The sequence below is a fragment of the Capricornis sumatraensis genome, chromosome 17, assembly GCF_032405125.1.
Source record: "Capricornis sumatraensis isolate serow.1 chromosome 17, serow.2, whole genome shotgun sequence".
NCBI lineage: Eukaryota > Metazoa > Chordata > Mammalia > Artiodactyla > Bovidae > Capricornis > Capricornis sumatraensis.
In genome coordinates, this window is record NC_091085.1 from 56,707,474 (window position 1) to 56,725,526 (window position 18,053).

An 18,053-nucleotide genomic window follows, 5' to 3' on the forward strand; every position below is an offset into this window, starting at 1 on the left:
GTTTTGTGATCCTTGCTCAATACTTGTTCACCCAGACCTGGGACAGGGGACCAGGCACTGAGGAAAGGTAGCAAGCAGCTTGTCTCCTATAGGCATTTATTATAAAGATGTGGGGAAGGATTGGAGAAGAAGATAGCCAGTAAATTAATATAATTACAGTTCAGGAACTCAAATCTATGTACATCAAAATTGGCTGGGGTTTCTTGAGATTTTTATTTTTAATTTTAAAAAACATTTATTTTTATTTCTTTATTTGGCTGTACCGGGTGTTAGTTGCAGCACTCGGGATCTTTGATCATCATGAGCGGCATGCAGGACCCTTAGCTGTGGCATGCAGAACATAGTTCCCAAATCTGAGCCCCCTGAATTGAGAGGCAGAGTCTGAGCCATTGGACCACAGGTGACAAATGACCCTTGAACAACTCAGAGATTAGGGCGCTGACTCTCTGTGCAGTCAAAAATCAATGTGCAACTTACAATCAGCTGTCCTTATACATAGTCTTCCTCTTTATTTGAGGTTCTGCTTCTAAGGATTCAATCAACCTTGAATTTACTATTGAAAAATCTATGTACAAATGGACCACAGAGTTAAAATCTGTGTTGTTCAAGGGCCAATTGTATAAAGATAAAAAATAACATTGAAGAAATTCCTCCCAAGCAAAATAATTCACTTTAAGACAGGAAGAGCCTTGTTAAGCTGATTATTGCACAGCTCCGGAGAGTAGCAGTTATTAAATCAGGAGGCTCTAGAATTCCTTGCATGTTTTCATCACAAAAAAAGGAATAAAGCAATAATAATGTGGGTGAGAGGAGACTTAGAGGCAATGGACATCTCTATGGCATAGATTATGGAGATGGTTTCAAGGGTAGATACTTATCTGCAAACTCATCTAGGTGTACACATTAAATCTGAACAGTAGTTTGCATGTTAGTCATACCTGAGTAGAGTGGGTTGTTTTTTTAAACCAATTACTTGGAGATTCAATGTCTCCTAAGACTTTTATCAGATTGAAGAATATGTGGTACATATATACAATGGAATAGTATTCAGCCATAAAAAAGAATGAAACAATGCCATTTGCAGAAACATGGATGGACCTCGAGATGATCACGCTAAGTGAAAGAAGTCAGCAAGAGAAAGACAAATACAATATGATATCACTTATAGGTGGAATCCAAATTATGAGACAAATGAATTTATCTACATAACAGAAACAGACTCACAGACGTAGAAAACAGACTTATCGTTGCCAAGGTCGGGGAGGGATGGAGTGGGAGTTTGGGATTAGCAGATACAAACTGGTATATATAGAATGAATAAACAACAAAATCCTAGTGTATAAGAGAGGAAATTATAATCAGTATCCTATAATAAATCATAATGAAAAAAGAATATATAAAAGAATACATATATATGTGAGTGTATATATATGACTGACTCACCTTGCTGTACAGTAGAAATTAATTAATATAACACAGTGAATCAGCTACCTTCCAATAAAATAAAAATTTTAAAACAGATTATTATCTGAGGCTATCCAAAAAAGAATTCAATTCCCTCATAGAAAATGAATAATAAATGGTGTCAAACACCAGGGTCAATAACTCTACATAGGAGCCTGGATGTGTATGTTTTCCTAGACTTGCAGTTACCTGGGGTTCCAGGAAACAACCTCTCATCAAATAAAACCTGGTTGGGTTGCTTAAAACACCACAGACTGTGGGGTGGGAGCAAGACATTCATGAACCTTTCCTGTCCCCACTGAACACTCCTCCTGGCCCTCCCATTCCTCCCTCTGATGGCTGTTATTTAAAGTGAAAGAAGACAAATGACCAGCCACCTAAATCATGTGGCGCTGAAAAGGTCACGCTAACAGAGCTGCTAAGCTGCCTTCTAGAGCCCGTTTGAAGGATTTAAAACCCCATTACTGTGTCCAGGATTGTAAAGAGGAAGCAATAACAGGGGTTTCGATAAGAACTCAAGGCAGAAGAGCTGACTCTTTTCCAGTTACATGAAAGGTGTGTGACGCTGACTCGACTCAAAGCCCAGGTGCCACTGCTTCAGGTGCTGTGCGGATGTAACTGAGTAGAGTCCCTAGAGGACCTTCCCCAGGCAGATCCCGCCCCCATATCCTCAGCTCCTCTCTGAAGTACCTTGGTAATAGCATCTCAGGCATATTTCCTGAGTTTTTCAGATGCTAAAAAAACCACCACCAAATGGAAGAAATTAACTCCTTGACTGTGAGCACATAACCCCCAGACCTACACCTAAGGATTGATAATGATAACTGCTATGACACCACCCTGTTACCTCACCATCATCCAATCAAAGAATTGTGCATGGACTGATCACATGCCCTGTGACACCCTCTACTCACCCCTCCACCCCCCCACAACATGGCCTTTAAAAATGTTTTCCTGAAACCATTCCAGGAGTTCAGAGTTTCCTGGGCACAAGTCACCCATTCTCCTTGCATGGCCCTGCAATAAATCTTTTTCTGACCCCCAAACCAACTTTTCAGTTTGGCCTCACTGTGCATTGGGCATGTGAACTTGCATTTGGTTACAGGGAGACTGAGAACACCACACTTGGGGTTCTCCTCTCACTCAGCAGTAGAGAATCTGCCTGTGATTCAGGGGCCACAGGAGATACAGGTTCGATCACTGGGTGGAGAAGATTCCCTGGAGGAGGGCACGGCAACCCACTCCAGTATTCTTGCCTGGAGAATCCCATAGACAGAGACGACTGGTGGGCCACAGTCCATGGGGTCGCAAAGAGTCTGACATGACTGAAACAAATTAGCATGCACACACTCTCTCTCTGGAGCCTAGGATGGGAGCAGCCAGGGATGATGAGACCTGTTCCAGATGCCAAGAACCAGGGTTCCATTTAACCAGTAGCTTCTGTCCTCCCTTACCAGTAGGGCAAGTTTTGTGTTGATGAAATCAAATGTATCACAGGAGTTCTGCCCCCATCACCTTCCCCGCTTTTTCAGGTTTCATCAGATATTCCTAGAACTTCCCCTTCCTAGGAATAGTGTCTGTATTCATTCGAAGAATTTCTCATTTTTGCTTGCCCCTGTATGTTTCATGTCTGTATATCATACTCCTCCCTCCCCACCAGTTCTCAATTCCAGACATTTCTTCCAGCTTCATCAAGGTGTAATTGACAGATAAAACAGTATACATTTAAGCTGTGCAGTGTGATGATTTGATACATGTATGTGTTGTGAAATAATTACCACAATCAAGTTATTTGACATGTCCATTATCTCATAGTTAATGTGTGTGTAGTGAGGACACTTATGATTAGCAAATTTCAAATGCACAAGACAGTATTATTAACTACGGTCACCATGCTGTAAATTAGATCCTCAGAAGTTATTAATCTTATACCTGAAAGTTTGTACTTTTTGACCAATATCTCATGGCATTTTCATTCCCTCCCATCTGATCTCAATTTCTCTATGCTCTCACTAAACTTTGTGCCTATGTTCACATGAAATGTTTTCAAATTTTATTATGTCTTCCCATCCTGGAATGCAAAGCCAAGTCAGCCTTAGAAAGCGTCACTACAAACAAAGATAGTGGAGGTAATGGAATTCCAGTTGAGCTATTTCAAATCTTAAAAGATGATGCTGTGAAAGTGCTGCACTCAATATGCCAGCAAATTTGGAAAACTCACCAGTGGCCACCAGTGGCTGGAAAAGGTCAGTTTTCATTCCAATTCCCAAAACAGGCAATGCCAAAGAATGCTCAAACTACTGCACACTTGCACTCATCTCACATGCTAGCAAAGTGATGCTCAAAATTCTCCAAGCCAAGCTTCAACAGTATGTGAACCATGAAATTCCAGATGTTTAAGCTGGATTTAGAAAAGGCAGAGGAACAAGAGATCAAATTACCAGCATCCGTTGGATCATTGAAAAAGCAAGAGAGTTCCAGAAAAATATCTACTCCTTTATTGACTATGCCGCCTTTGACTGTGTGGATCACAATAAACTGTGGAAAATTCTGAAAGAGATGGGAATACCAGACCACCTGACCTGCCTCCTGAGAAATCTGTATGCAGGTCAGGAAGCAACAGTTAGAACTAGACATAGAACAACAGACTGGTTCCAAATTGGGAAAGGAGTACGTCAAGGCTGTATATTGTCACCCTGCTTATTTAACTTCTATGCAGAGTACATCATGTCTGGGCTGGAAGAAGCACAAACTGGAATCAAGATTGCCAGGAGAAATATCAGTAACCTTAGATATGCAGATGACACCACCCATATGGCAGAAAGTGAAGAAGAACTAAAGAGCCTCTTGATGAAAGTGAAAGAGGAGAATGAAAAAGCTGGCTTCAAACTCAACATTCAGAAGACTAAGATCATGGCATCTGGTCTCATCACTTCGTGGCAAATAGGTGGGGAAACAGTGGAAACAGTGAGAGACTATTTTGGGGGCTGTACAGTCATTGCAGATGGAGACTGTAGCCATGAAATTAAAAGACGCTTGGTCCTTGGAAGAAAAATTATGACCAACCTAGACAGCATATTAAAAAGCAGAGACATTACTTTGCCAACAAAGGTCCATCTACTCAAAGCTATAGTTTTTCCAGTAGTCATGTATGGATGGGAGAGTTAGACTATAAAGAAAGTTGAGCACTGAAGAATTGATGTCCTTGATCTGTGGTGTTGGAGAAGATTCTTGAGAGTCCCTTGGACTGCAAGGAGATCCAACTAGTCAATCCTAAAGGAAATCAGCCCTGAATATTCTTTGGAAGGACTGATGCTGAAGCTGAAACTCCAATACTTTGGCCACCTGATGTGAAGAACTGACCCATTTGAAAACCCTGATGCTGGGGAAGATTGAAGGCTGGAGGAGAAGGGGATGACAGAGGATGAGATGATTGGATGGCATCACCGACTCAATGGATATGAGTTTGAGTAAACTCCAGGAGTTGGTGATGGACAGGAAGGCCTGGTGTGCTGCAGTCCATGGGGTCACAAAGAGCTGGACACAACTTTGTGACTGGACTGAACTGAACTGAATACATTGTGAGCCATTCAAAGTCATATCATTACTCGTGTACACCTAGCATCCAGACAAAAACAGATTCTGCATTTGTTAAATGAATGAGCAGATGAAAGAAGCAATTACCTCCAATGACACACAAATCTAATTCAGTGGCATCTCTTAGGTCAAACATCCCCAGACTTCAGTTATTCATGTGGTACTTTCACAATTTCTGCCATGTCAGCATTCCAAAAGTGACTCACATTTTTTTAAGCGTCGCTGAAAAGAGCACAGCACAGCATGGTGCTTTGAATTTAGAAAGTGAGAGACTATTGTGATTTCTGTGATTGAATCTCTCCATCCTTCTGTGGAAAAAGACATGTCCAAAATTTTACATTCCTGGGCCCACTAGACCACACATCTATGATTCAAGCAATGCCAGCTATTAGTCATTGTTTTCATGTCACCTGTGCCTGTGTGCTAAGTCTCTTCAATTGTTTCCAACATTTTTGTGACCCCATGGACTATAGACCACCAGGCTCCTCCATGGGATTTTCCAGGCAAGACTACTGGAGTGGGTTGTCGTTCCCATCCCCAGGGGATCTTCCCGACCCAGGGATCGAACCCGATTCTCCTGCATTGCCAGTGAATTCTTTACCTGCTGAGCCACCTGGGAAGCCCTTTCATGTTATACTTACATTAATTTCTAATACACTTGCAAATAAATATAAATATTAAATCATTTTTTAAAAAGTTTGTCCCTTGATCACTAAAAGCCATGTCATCAACCTTCAGCAGCACAAGCTCCATGCTTGAGGAAACAAACACTTAAGTGATTTGTTCTTGAAAGCACACTATTTGACACGTCACATGGATGACCCATCAATCACCTTGAAGGATACCTATTTTATGGACGATTAAACAGAAGCCCAGGGAATACAGCATTTCCTTAATGAGCGTCACAAACAGATGGTACCACACACAATTCTTAGAGCTTAAATGCCAGCCATGAAGGCCCTCTGCAGAGCAGTTGTATTTTAACAAGATCACAGCCAGCATAATCCCCTTTTATTCCTTTGCAAATGTGGAATTGGTTATTGATTCTCCCCTTTATCACAGAGATGTGCAATTCAAAATCACAGTCATCATTTTTAATACTTGGACACCCATGCCTAATAGTCCCTAGGCATTCTTGTCAGAATAAATCTCCAACTCTGCCTGCTGTAAGGAGGCCAGTGGCCCAGTGAGATGCCACAGCAGGCAGAGTGGTTAGGCACCTCCAGGGCCCAGAATATTCTGCAGAACACACAAGGATAGAGCTTTCTGGTTCTTTGCCTGAATTCTGTGCATAAAAATTCTGTGCTCCAATCCGAGTTCCATCCCCTTTATCTGACAAGAGCACAGTTAGCTGTTTTGAAAGGAGGCAAAAGAAACATTTCACAGTATATTCTGCATTTGCTGTCTGGGACTAAAATCGTTGCTGCTTGGTTTCTTTTTATCTCTCCCTTATTTTTTTTTAATTTATTTTTTTCTTTTTAAGGATTTTTTTTAAGAAGTGGACCATTTTTTAAAGTCTTTATTGAATTTGTTACAATATGGCTTCTGCTTTTTGTGTCCTTTTTTTAAAAATTTTTTTGGCTGCAAGATATGTGGGATCTTAGTTCCCGACTAGGAATCGAACCCTCACCTCCTGCATTGGAAGGCCAAGTCTTAATCACTGAACCACCAAACCCTCTCTGTTATCTTAATAAGGCTTGTAATTAAAATAAAAGGAAAATATCATCTTTGACACAACCTATCACGTTTTAAGATGAGTCCATATAACCACTGTGGTGAATCCTAAATCTTAGCCATTTGTGTGTAGTATTCAAGAAATTTCCCATACCCTTATTTTGGAAGCTTTGAACTGAAACTGGTAAGAAAAAATAATTTTGTTTTTAAATTAGAAGGCTGGATAAATAGAGCCTTTGTCTGTATTTGGTCTCAATCCCTTCCTTGTGGAAATGAAAATCAGGCACACAAAAAAATAACAACAATAACAACAACAAAAACCCAGAAAGTATCTCGATTTGGATAATTTTCTTGTACCTCTCATGGTGAAGGCCTCTTGATCTCCTATTTACTTTGAGAGTAAATAAATTTTTCCCCGACCACTCGTCTTGGGAGATGAACTAGATTGACCTCCACTTATTACTAGGACACTGGATTAATTCACTTCTACTTCCATTTCTGAAGGTCACGCCCTGAGGCTGAATGTTCTGCTCTCCCTGGCACGGAGAATAAACATGGTAAGGAATAGATGTTGGCACCTCATGGTATCAAAAGCAGAAGATTTTGCTTCAAGTAAATGGATTTTCATTTGCACATTGTTTACACTGGAGCAAATGTCAAATGCATTTCTTTCATCTCCTTATTTTTGTTCCTATTCTTGTAGTCATTACAGCTCTGCCTTTAGAGATAAATCTTTGAACTACAGGGACCATTAGACTTGACTTTCCAAAATGACTCTATTAAGGATTAATGTTTTATTCAGCTCGGAAATGTGAGCCTATTGATTTTACTTTAAATATCACACTCTTCGATTAAGAGTGGATGTTTAATTTTCTACGATCTTCAGGCTCTGTGCTTTCTAAGAGGCATTGGTCACTAAAAGTTCTATAAGAGTGGTGCAAATCACCAATTACTTGACTTTCTGGTGAACCAGTGAACAATGCAAAACACAAATAGATTCCCACTACTTCAAATAAAAGGGATGTTTCCTTTAACAAGGAAACAGCTTTCTTTAGTTTTCTACATATTTCAATTCAGCAAAACAGTGAAATGAAATTGCTCTCTGAAGGGAATAACTCTGTCTTGGGTGTGGTCCGATATGTATGTTTGTTCTTCTCCAGTCTTTGCGAGAGAATCCAATTCTTATTCTTGAGCTGTGATTAGTCATAGCACACGTCGGTAGCATCATCCAACATTCATTGTAAAGTTGTTGTTCAGCCAAATTTGCTGGGTCCTTCCCATCACCTGTATACCTCAAAGAGCATTGACTTCAGTGAAAAGTCCTTGAAAGCCATTAATTCTTCCGTAAGTTTTGTAGAATATATCACGGCCAGCATCACACATCCAGTGGAAAATGTATCCTGGAGTGAAGTAAACCCGAAGTCAACATCCATTTCCATTAGACTTTCAACTTCTCTGAGCTTTCAGCTCCTTGTTCACAAAATAGAGACACTATGACTCATTATAGGGAGCTAGTGTAACTTTGGGCTTCCCAGGTGGCTCAGTGGGTATAGAACCTGCCCGTAGAGACCCCAGAGATATGGATTCAAGTCCTGGGTTGGGAAGATACGCTGGATGCGGGCTCAGCAACCCACTCCCGTATTCTTGCCTGGAGAATCTCCGTGGCCAGAGCAGCCTGACAGGCTCCAGTCCATAGGTCACAAAGGGTCAGACATGACTAAAGTCGCTAAGCACAGCACGGCACACTATGACTTCTCCATGAAACATCCCAACCAGAGGACATTCTAGGAGTGTGAAGCACCTGGGAGATACTTGACAAATTTGAGTCTCCATTCTCTCCTGCTCTGAATGAAGGGGTGTGAGAAAAGCCATATGAAAAAGGGGGGAAGTGGGACTTTTTCAACAAATAATTTCTGATAAAGAAATTGACAAATTTTCATTTGGAGTTAATATATTATTACTACAGACAATAAAAAAATTGTTTGGTGTGGCCCCTGCTCTCTGATCATAGGATAATGGTGTGATGATGATGTATGATTATAATAGTCTTTTTTTTTTTTTTTGCCATTACATGATAGCACACTTTTCATATGGAGAGATAAACCCTCCTCGATGTTCGAGAGATAGTTAGGGGCTATCAGAATAGACCAGATACCACCACCACTTTTTGGAAGAAGAGTAAACTGAAGCCAGAGATGCTAAGCATCTTGTTAATTGTGGGAAGCAACAAGGCAGCAAAGAAGGTGAATTACTCTGATATATTATCTTTTCCATTATCCCTTTATTTTTAGAACTTTTTTATGTTTATTTAAAATTTATCAAATTTGTGTCAAATTACACATACTGTTTTGTACCTTCTTTTCATTTAGCAATATGTTATGGACCTTTTTTATTTTCCAAGTGATTTGGGATGAATCTAATTATTTTTATTGGCTGTGTGGTATTTCTATTGTAAGGACATACCATACCTATTTAATTAATTATCTATTGCTGGAACACTAAAGGAAATGATTCGTTAAAGAATGTCATATTTCCATCAAAGAATGTATCTTTAAATAATTTATTTTTTAATTGAAGGATAATTGCTTTATAGAATTTTGTTGTTTTCTGTCAAACCTCAACATGAATCAGCCATAGGTATACATATGTCCCCTTCCTTTTGAACCTCCCTCCTATCTCCCTTCCCATCCCTCCCCTTTAGGCTGATACGGAGCCCCTGCTTGAGTTTCCTGAGCCATACAGCAAATTCCAGTTGGCTAATATACACATGGCAATATAAGTCTTCATGTTACTCTTTCCATACATCTCACCCTCTCCTCCCCTCTCCCCATGTCCATAAGTCTATTTCCTATGTCTGTTTCTCCACTGCTGTCCTGTAAATAAATTCTTCAGTACCATTTTTCTAGATTCTGAATATATGCATTGCTGCTAAGTCGCTTCAGTCGTGTCCAACTCTGTGCGACCCCATAGACAGCAGCCCACCAGGCTCCCCCATCCCTGGGATTCTCCAGGCAAGAACACTGGAGTGGGTTGCCATTTCTTTCTCCAATGCATGAAAGTGAAAAGTGAGAGTGAAGTTGCTCAGTTGTGTCTGACTCTTAGCAACCCCATGGACTGCACCCCATCAGGCTCCTCCGTCCCATGGGATTTTCCAGGCAAGAGTACTGGAGTGGGGTGCCATTAGAATACAATATTTATCTTTCTCTTTCTAACTCACTGCACTCTGTATAATAGGTTTTTAGTTCATCCACCTCATGAGAACTGACTCAAATGCATTCCTTTTTATGGCTGAGTAATATTCCATTGTGTACATGTACCACAACTTCTTTATCCATTCATCTGTTGATGGACATCAAGGTTGCTTCCATGTTCTAGCTATTGTAAATAGTGCAGCAATGAACAATTGGATGCATGTGTCTTTTTCAATTTTGGTTTCGTTAGGGTATATGCCTAGAAGTGGGACTGCTGGGTCGTATGGTGATTTTATTTCTAGTTTTTTAAGGAATCTCCATACCTTCTTCCATAGTGGGGGTGCCAATTTACATTCCCACCAACAGTGCAAGAGCATTCTCTTTTCTCCACACCCTCTCCATATTTTTTTAATTTTCTTAAAAATTTTTCTGACCTGGAGCATTTTTAAAGTATTTATTGAATTTGTAATATTGATTCTGTTTTATGTTTTGGGTTTTTTTTGGCTAAAAGGTATGTGGGATCTTAACTCTCTGATCAGGGATCAAACCCATACTCCCTACACTGGGAGGTGAAGTCTCAACCACTGGCCTTCCAGGGAGGTCCCCTCCACCATCCCATTATAAACACATCCATATGAAAGCAATGTGGAACCCTAATGATGAGGAAGAACGCTTATTAATTACCTACCACCTGCCAGACCCAGGAATAGAGCTTTCTTATACACTGTTGTGATGGTTCACTGTATGTGCCAACTTGACTGGGCTAGGGGGTGGCCAGAGAGCTGGGAAAATGTTCTTTCTTGGTGTATCTGCGAAGGTGTTTCCGGATGAGATGAACATTTTAACTGGTGAATAGAATAAAGAAGATCCCTCACCAAGGAGGGTGGGCCTCATCCAATCTCCTGAGGGCCCGGATAGCACTAAAAGGTAGAAGAGAGGAGAATTTACTCTCTCGGCTTGAGCTAGTACATCCCTCTTCTCTTGCCCTCAGATTCAGCATTCCTGGATTGTGGGCATTCAGACTGGACAAAACCTTATACCACCTGCTCCCCTAATTCTTAAGCCTTTGGGTTTGGACACCATCAGCTTTCCTGGGACTCCAGCTTGTAGGCAGAAAATCAGGGGGGTTTGTAGACTCTGCAATCATGTAAGTCAGTCTCTCACACTAAATCTCTTTCTGTATAACTAGTGAACCTATATCCTTTTGGTTCTGTCTCTCCAGAGAACACTAATAAGTGCTTATTTTATCCAACTTGTTTATACTGTAAAATATTTCTGTTACAGCCCCAACATGTGACTCCAGGGTTCCCCAACCTCTGGGATCTAATGCTTGATGATCTGAGGTGATGATCTGATGTAATAATAATAGAAATAAAGTGCACAATAAATGTAATGCACTTGAATCATCCCCAAACCATCCCTCCTCCACCCTGGTCTGTAGAAAAAATTGTCTTCCATGAAACCAGCCCCTGGAACCAAAAAAGTTGAAGACTGCTGTCTAGACCACAGTTCCTTCTGCCCCAGCTGTGGCTACAGTGAAAGTTTGGGAGAGTCATAGCTGGCTAATTGGCAGTTTTTCTTAGCATTGTTATCACCAGCACCCTCACAGGGCTGTCAGTAAGGAGTATGGGAAATGCACAGTCTCCCAAAGTGGGTTTGCAGATACAGAGAAAGGTCAGAAAATGCATGACGAGTGTGATTTTGCAAAACTGCACTAAAAAAAAAAATTTAAGATAGTAACCCACATATTGAATGATACACACAAAGGATGTTGGTAGTACCTGATTTATTTGTTATGCTGAGTTTGGTAACATATTTACTGGGATCATAAGACAGAAAACTTTGGTTAATAGACATCATTGTGGGCAGGAAAGACCATAAGAAGTTGTTTTTATTGGGCACATGGTGTCACTTTTAATTTGAAATAAAATCATATGAGGTTTGGAAAACTTGTCTCTGGAAGAAATCAATAACATAAAGACATTTGATTAGCCAATCCATTTATTTTTCTGGGAGAGGTGATCTTTATGAAGGTTAACCCAATCCTAAGGGGAAGAAGGGAAATGAACAATAAAGAAGCACATTGGAGTCTGTGTGAGCTTTTGTTCAAGTAGCTTAGTCCCAACGTGATAATGTGACTTTGTTGGCAAATGGAATCTAAACAGCAGTTGAGAAGATGCAATTAGAAAAGAATGAATAAGGATATGAAGAGAAATGATCATCTGCTGCTAGTCCCACTTGACAATAAAACTAGAGGAGAGAATTTCTTCCTTGTTTAATCGATGAGCTGTGTAAATCTGAAATCTCCCCTTGTTTCATAATTTCATGGGGTTCTCAGCTCCATGATTTATACCTCCTCCAGCTCCTAAAACCAGGATTCTTTTCAAGCATCCATCTTATCTAAGGGATATCCATCAATGAAAAGCCTTTCAGCCACTGAATGTTCTGCATATTTGGGGAACAATATGACTTAATCCAAAGATTTCTCTCTCTCTTCTCTGCTTTTATTGTTCAGTTCAGTTCAGTTCAGTCGCTCAGTCGTGTCCGACTCTTTGCGACCCCATGAATTGCAGCATGCCAGGCCTCCCTGTTCATCACCATCTCCTTGGAATATAGCAGATTAACAATGTTGTGATAGTTTCAGGAGGACAGCAAAGAGATTCAGCCATACACATACACGTATCCATTCTCCCCCAAACTCCCCTCCCATCCAGGATGCCACATAACATTGAGTAGAGTTTCCTGTGCTATACAGTAGGTACTAGTTGGTTATCCATTTTTAAAAGAGCAGTGTGTACATGGCCATCCCAGACTTCTTGACAAGGAAAGAATTTCAGGTTCTTCTTTGTGGTATTCTTTGTGTGTCCCTTAATTCCTAATATTAATATAAGCCAATATATTCATTCATTTGCAATGGTTTAGAGAGAAAAAAGGACATAGTTTCATCTCTGACAGACAATAACTTTCCACTCTCCTACCTTACTTAAAACAAGTCATTTTGTGGACAATTCAAGAGCATGAAGATAAAAGAAATAGTAGTGTCTTTGAAATAATCAGCCTAACTCTTTACATGAGGCTGTGTTCAGTGGAAAATTGGAGTGCTCTTGTCACATGATGGGTAAGAGCCCACACTCCAAAATTCAAATCCCTACTCTTCCCCTGGTCACTTGGGTTACTTGGGATAAAATGACTTTACTTCTCTGTGCCTCAGTTTCCCCATCTATAAAATGGAATGTATAATAGCATTTACTCCCATGGTGTTGCCACCATGAGTTAAAACATAGGAAGCAGTTAGAAGAGTGCATGGTACACTGGCATACAATAAGTGCCCAATCAGTGCAAGCCAGCATGGATACTGTTATGTACAAAGGTGGTCTCTGCAGCTCACTGTGCCCAGAGGATCATGTAATATTCCTCAGAGGGTGATGACGAAGCCAAGAAATTAGAACTGAAGTCAACTTACATCCAAATCTCTGTCTTTATCCCATGGTTAGGGGTATTGTTTTCTGGGACAAATATGCTTCCCTAATGGATCACATTGAACCCCCCAGGATCAGGGGCCTCATCTGTGCCTGGACCTGGTGTAGGTCTCCAGGTCCTGGATTCTGAGTGGGTGCTGTGAAAGAGTAAGATTTTCAGGAGGTCTTGGGAGGGGAGTATTTTGCACAGGAGATGTGTAAGTCTATAGCCAGAGGCTAGGCTGTGGTTCTTTTTAAATATACTCACAAATCCTTCAACACTCCTCCCCTCCAGTAGATGGAGAATAACTCCCCTCTCATGAGTGTGAACTGATGGAATGACTCACCTGTCATGAACACAAGAGCAGGGACAGTCTGTGTCTCTGAAATTAGGACATGAAAATTACTGCGAATCCCTCCTTCCTATCTCTCTTAAATCCCCCAAGTTGAGGAAATCCAGCTGCCGTGTCATGAGAAAACTTACACAATCCTATGAAGAAGCCATGGGGTAAGCAGCCGAGACCTCCAGATAACACCCAGCGTGAACCTGACAGCTGTGTGAGGGACCCATTCCGGAAGCGGATCCTCCAGCCCCAGACAAGGCTTGAGTTGACTGCAGCTCCCATGATATCTTAACTGTGAGCCCACGGGAGACCCTTGGCCAGAGGTCTGCCATGGACTCATTCCCAGATTCCTGATTCCTCATAGTTTGTTTTAATATATGCTTATTTTCCTACTTTGCTAAGTTGTGGGTGACTTTTTAAATTTTTTATTTATTTTTGATTGCGCTGGGTCTTTACTGCTGTGCACGAGCTTTTCTCGAGTTGTGGTGAGTGGGGGCTACTCATTGCTGCAATGTGCAGGCTTCTTAGTGTGGTGGCTTCTCTTGTTGCAGAACCTGAGCTCTAGGGTGCACGGGCTCAGTAGTTGTGGCTCACGGGCTTAGCTGCCCCATGGCATGTGGAATCCTGACCAGGGATTGAACCCGTGTCCCTTGCATCGGCAGGCAGATTCTTAACCCCTGGCCCACAGGGAAGGCCTGTGAGTGACTCCAATGCAGCAAAAGATAAACACAATTAGACACTTGGTAAGTATTTAGTAGCTAAAGTGCTTCTTCAAGAGTTGGCAGATGCCTCTGGAGATCTGCCATGGTGCCTGTCACATGGTACAGTTTATATCAACTCTCTTGACTTCATCTTCCTAAAAGAATGAAGGTACTGTTCATAGCAAGTCTTCATGGGAAAGGGAAGGTAAAAGTAATTCAGTCGTGTCTGACTCTTTGCAACCCCATGGACTATACAGTCCCTGGAATTCTCCAGGTCAGAATACTGGAGTAGGTAGCAGGTCCCTTCTGCAAAAACTTAAAGGATATCAGTTACTCTTTACCTGTCCAATCTGTGTGCCCTTGTGTGTGCATGCATGCTAAGTTGCTTCAGTCGTGTCCGACTCTTTTGTGATCCGATGGGCTGTAGACAGCCAGGCTCCTCTGTCCATGGGATTTCCCAAGCACAAGTACTGGAGTTGGTTGCCATTTCCTTCTCCAGAGGATCTTCCTGATCCAGGGATCAAACCCACGTCTCCTGCATTGGCAGGCAGCTTCTTTACCAATGACCCACCAGGAAATGCTGTGTCTTAATCTAGGCAACACACATGTTATTTCAAAGCCAAAGATTTTGTTGTTGTTGTTCTCTATTTAGGGGGCAGTTTGTTATACATTTCTAAGCAAGGAGCAGGACAATTTTAATTTTCCATGTGACTCTCCATCCATCACAAGTCACACTGCCGTAAGCCAGATTCACAAAGTGCTTTCCTAGGGCAGGGGAGACAAACATATTAACGGCTTTTTATTAGGTGTTTAGCAGCTCACAAGTGCCTAGTCCAACTGAAACCAGAAGCCTGGACATAATTATTGCAGAGATGATTTGGTTGGCACTTCCACTGTGCCAGCATGGACTTATATATTTTTTTTTGTCAGCGATAAAAATAGGGGGCTTCCCTGGTGGCTCAGAGGTAGAATCCGCCTGCCAATGCAGGAGACAAAGGTTGGATCCCTGATCCAGGAAAATCCCACATGCCGATGAGCAACTAATCCCATGAGCCATAACCACTGAGCCTGTACTCTACAGCCTGGGAGTCATAGCTACTAAAGCCAGTGAGCCCTGAAGCCCACGCTCTACTAGAGAAGTCACCACAGTGAGAAGCTCAAACACTGCAACTAGAGAAGAGCCCACGCAGCGATGAACACCCAGTACAGCCACAAATAAATAAACAAAATAAAATTCTATTTTTAAAGAGGTCCTTTGGGACTTTTTAAAAAAAGAATGAAAATAGGGACTTCCCTGAGTCCAGTGGTTAAGACTCTGCACTCCCACTGCCATGGTCCGGGTTTGATCCCTGGGCAGGGAACTAGATCCCATATGCCACAACTAAAGATCCCATGTGCTGCAACTAAGACCTGCATGCTGAGCTGCTTCAGTCGTGTCCAACTCTTTGCGACCTCGTGGACTGTAGCCCCCCAGGCTCTCCTGTCCATGGGATTTCCCAGGCAAGAATACTGGAGTGGGTTGCCATTTCCTTCTCCAGGGGATCTTCACAACCCAGGGATCAAACTCACTGAGTTTCCTGTGTCTCCTGCAATTCTTTACCACCAGCGCCAGCTGGAAAGCCCATAGGAAAGAAAATTAGGCTTGTATTTCTACTTTCAAGGTTGACTTGGCTGTGACTGAGTTGAATCTAAGCTCTAGTGCTGTATTAAGAGCAAGTGGATCACTTATGGGAACAGAACTCAGAACTGTTCTGATTCTTCTAAAATGAATTAACAGATCGGAACATAAGAAATTCTTTAGTAACTTAAAACAAGACAGTGAATATTCAATATTTTTTAATTGAATATTCAAAATGATACTGAAGATATGGTACTTCAGATGATACTGAAAGTTCAATATTTTTCCCAGATCTTTTAAGGGCAAAAGGAAAACTCCAATCAGTGTGTTAAAAAACATTCAAAAATAAATGTTTGGAGTTCAAGCAGACTTCTGCAAATAGCATGCCAGAGCCACAGATGAGATTCCAGTAGATTTGTTGTTTTTGTTTGGTCTCTCAGTCGTGTCCAGCTCATCGTGACTCCACGCCACTGTAGCCTGCCAGGTTCCCCCATCCATGGGATTCCACAGGCAAGAATTCTGGAGTGGGTGACCATTTGCTTCTCCACTGACAGATTTGTAGTCCTGGACAAATAGAACTAGGGAAATGAAAATTAAAGTTAGCCAACAAATAAAAAGCAGAAATGCTCTATAAAAAGTCTGCCAAACTATGGAATTTGTAATGCTGGTAATACTTAATATTGTTTTAGGTCATGCACAGATGAATTTTTTCCATCTTCTAACATTCTAATGTGTATTAAGAAATAAAACACACAAGCAAACTCACGTCTTCATGGATTGTAAACTTGGAGTGGGGCTAAATTCAGGACTTTTTTTAAAGTCTAAAAGGTCCCAAAAGTCTAAAGTTCTAATTTACCATTTGCAACAATGAGGACGGACTTGCAGGTATGCTTAGTGAAATAAGTCAGACAGAGAAAGACAGACACTGAATGTCATCACGTACATAGAATCTAAAAATATAAGGCAAAGAGAATACAACAACAACAAAAAAGCAGACTCACAGATACAGAGAACAAACTAGTGGTTATCAGCAGGGAGAGAGGAGAGAGCAGTGGGGAGGGGCAAGAAAAGGGTAGGGGACTAAGAAGTACAAAATACTATGCATAAAATAAATAATCTATGAGGGTATGTTGTGCAGCACAGGAAATACAGCCAGTATTTTATAACTGTAAATAAAATATAAATTGCGAACCGAGCCTGGTGTTCTGTGATGACCTAGAGGGAGGGGATATATATGGGTAATGTATGGCTTCTTTGCGTTGTTGTATGGCAGAAACCAATACACTCTAAAGCAATTTTCCTCCAGTTAAAAAATAAATTTAAAAAATGGTGAATCACTGTGTTCTTTTCCTGAAATTTATATAATATTGCACACCAACTATACTTCAATTTTTTTTAAAAAAAAGATGAAGTAAGTCTGAAGGACAAATATCATATAACACCGGTTATATGTGGAATTAAAAAAAATGGCACAAATATATGTACAAAATAAAAATAGAGTCACAGATGTAGAAAACAAACTTCAGGTTGCCAGGGGGTGAAGCCAGTGAGGGATAAATTGAGAGACTGGGACTGACATATACACACTACTATATATAAAATAGATAACTAATAAGGACTCCCTGTACAGTACAGAGAATTCTACACAATACTCTGTAATGACCTATATGGGAAAAGAATCTAAAAAGGGTAGACATATGTATATGTACAACTGATTCACCTTGCTGCTCCACAGCAGAAACTAACACAAGACTGTAAATCAACTATACCCCAATAAAAATTAATTTAAAAGGGGATGTACTGTACAACACTGAGAAAATAGGCAATATTTTATAATAACTGTAAATGGAAAGTATCCTTTAAAATTGCATTAAAAATTTAATAATTTTAAAAAATACATACATAAATTTTGAAAGATGAGTTAGTTTTAAAAATACTAAGTGTATAAAAGCTGCCATGTCAATCTTGTGCACAGTTGGCAAAATCTGTGATGGTGGTATGTGATG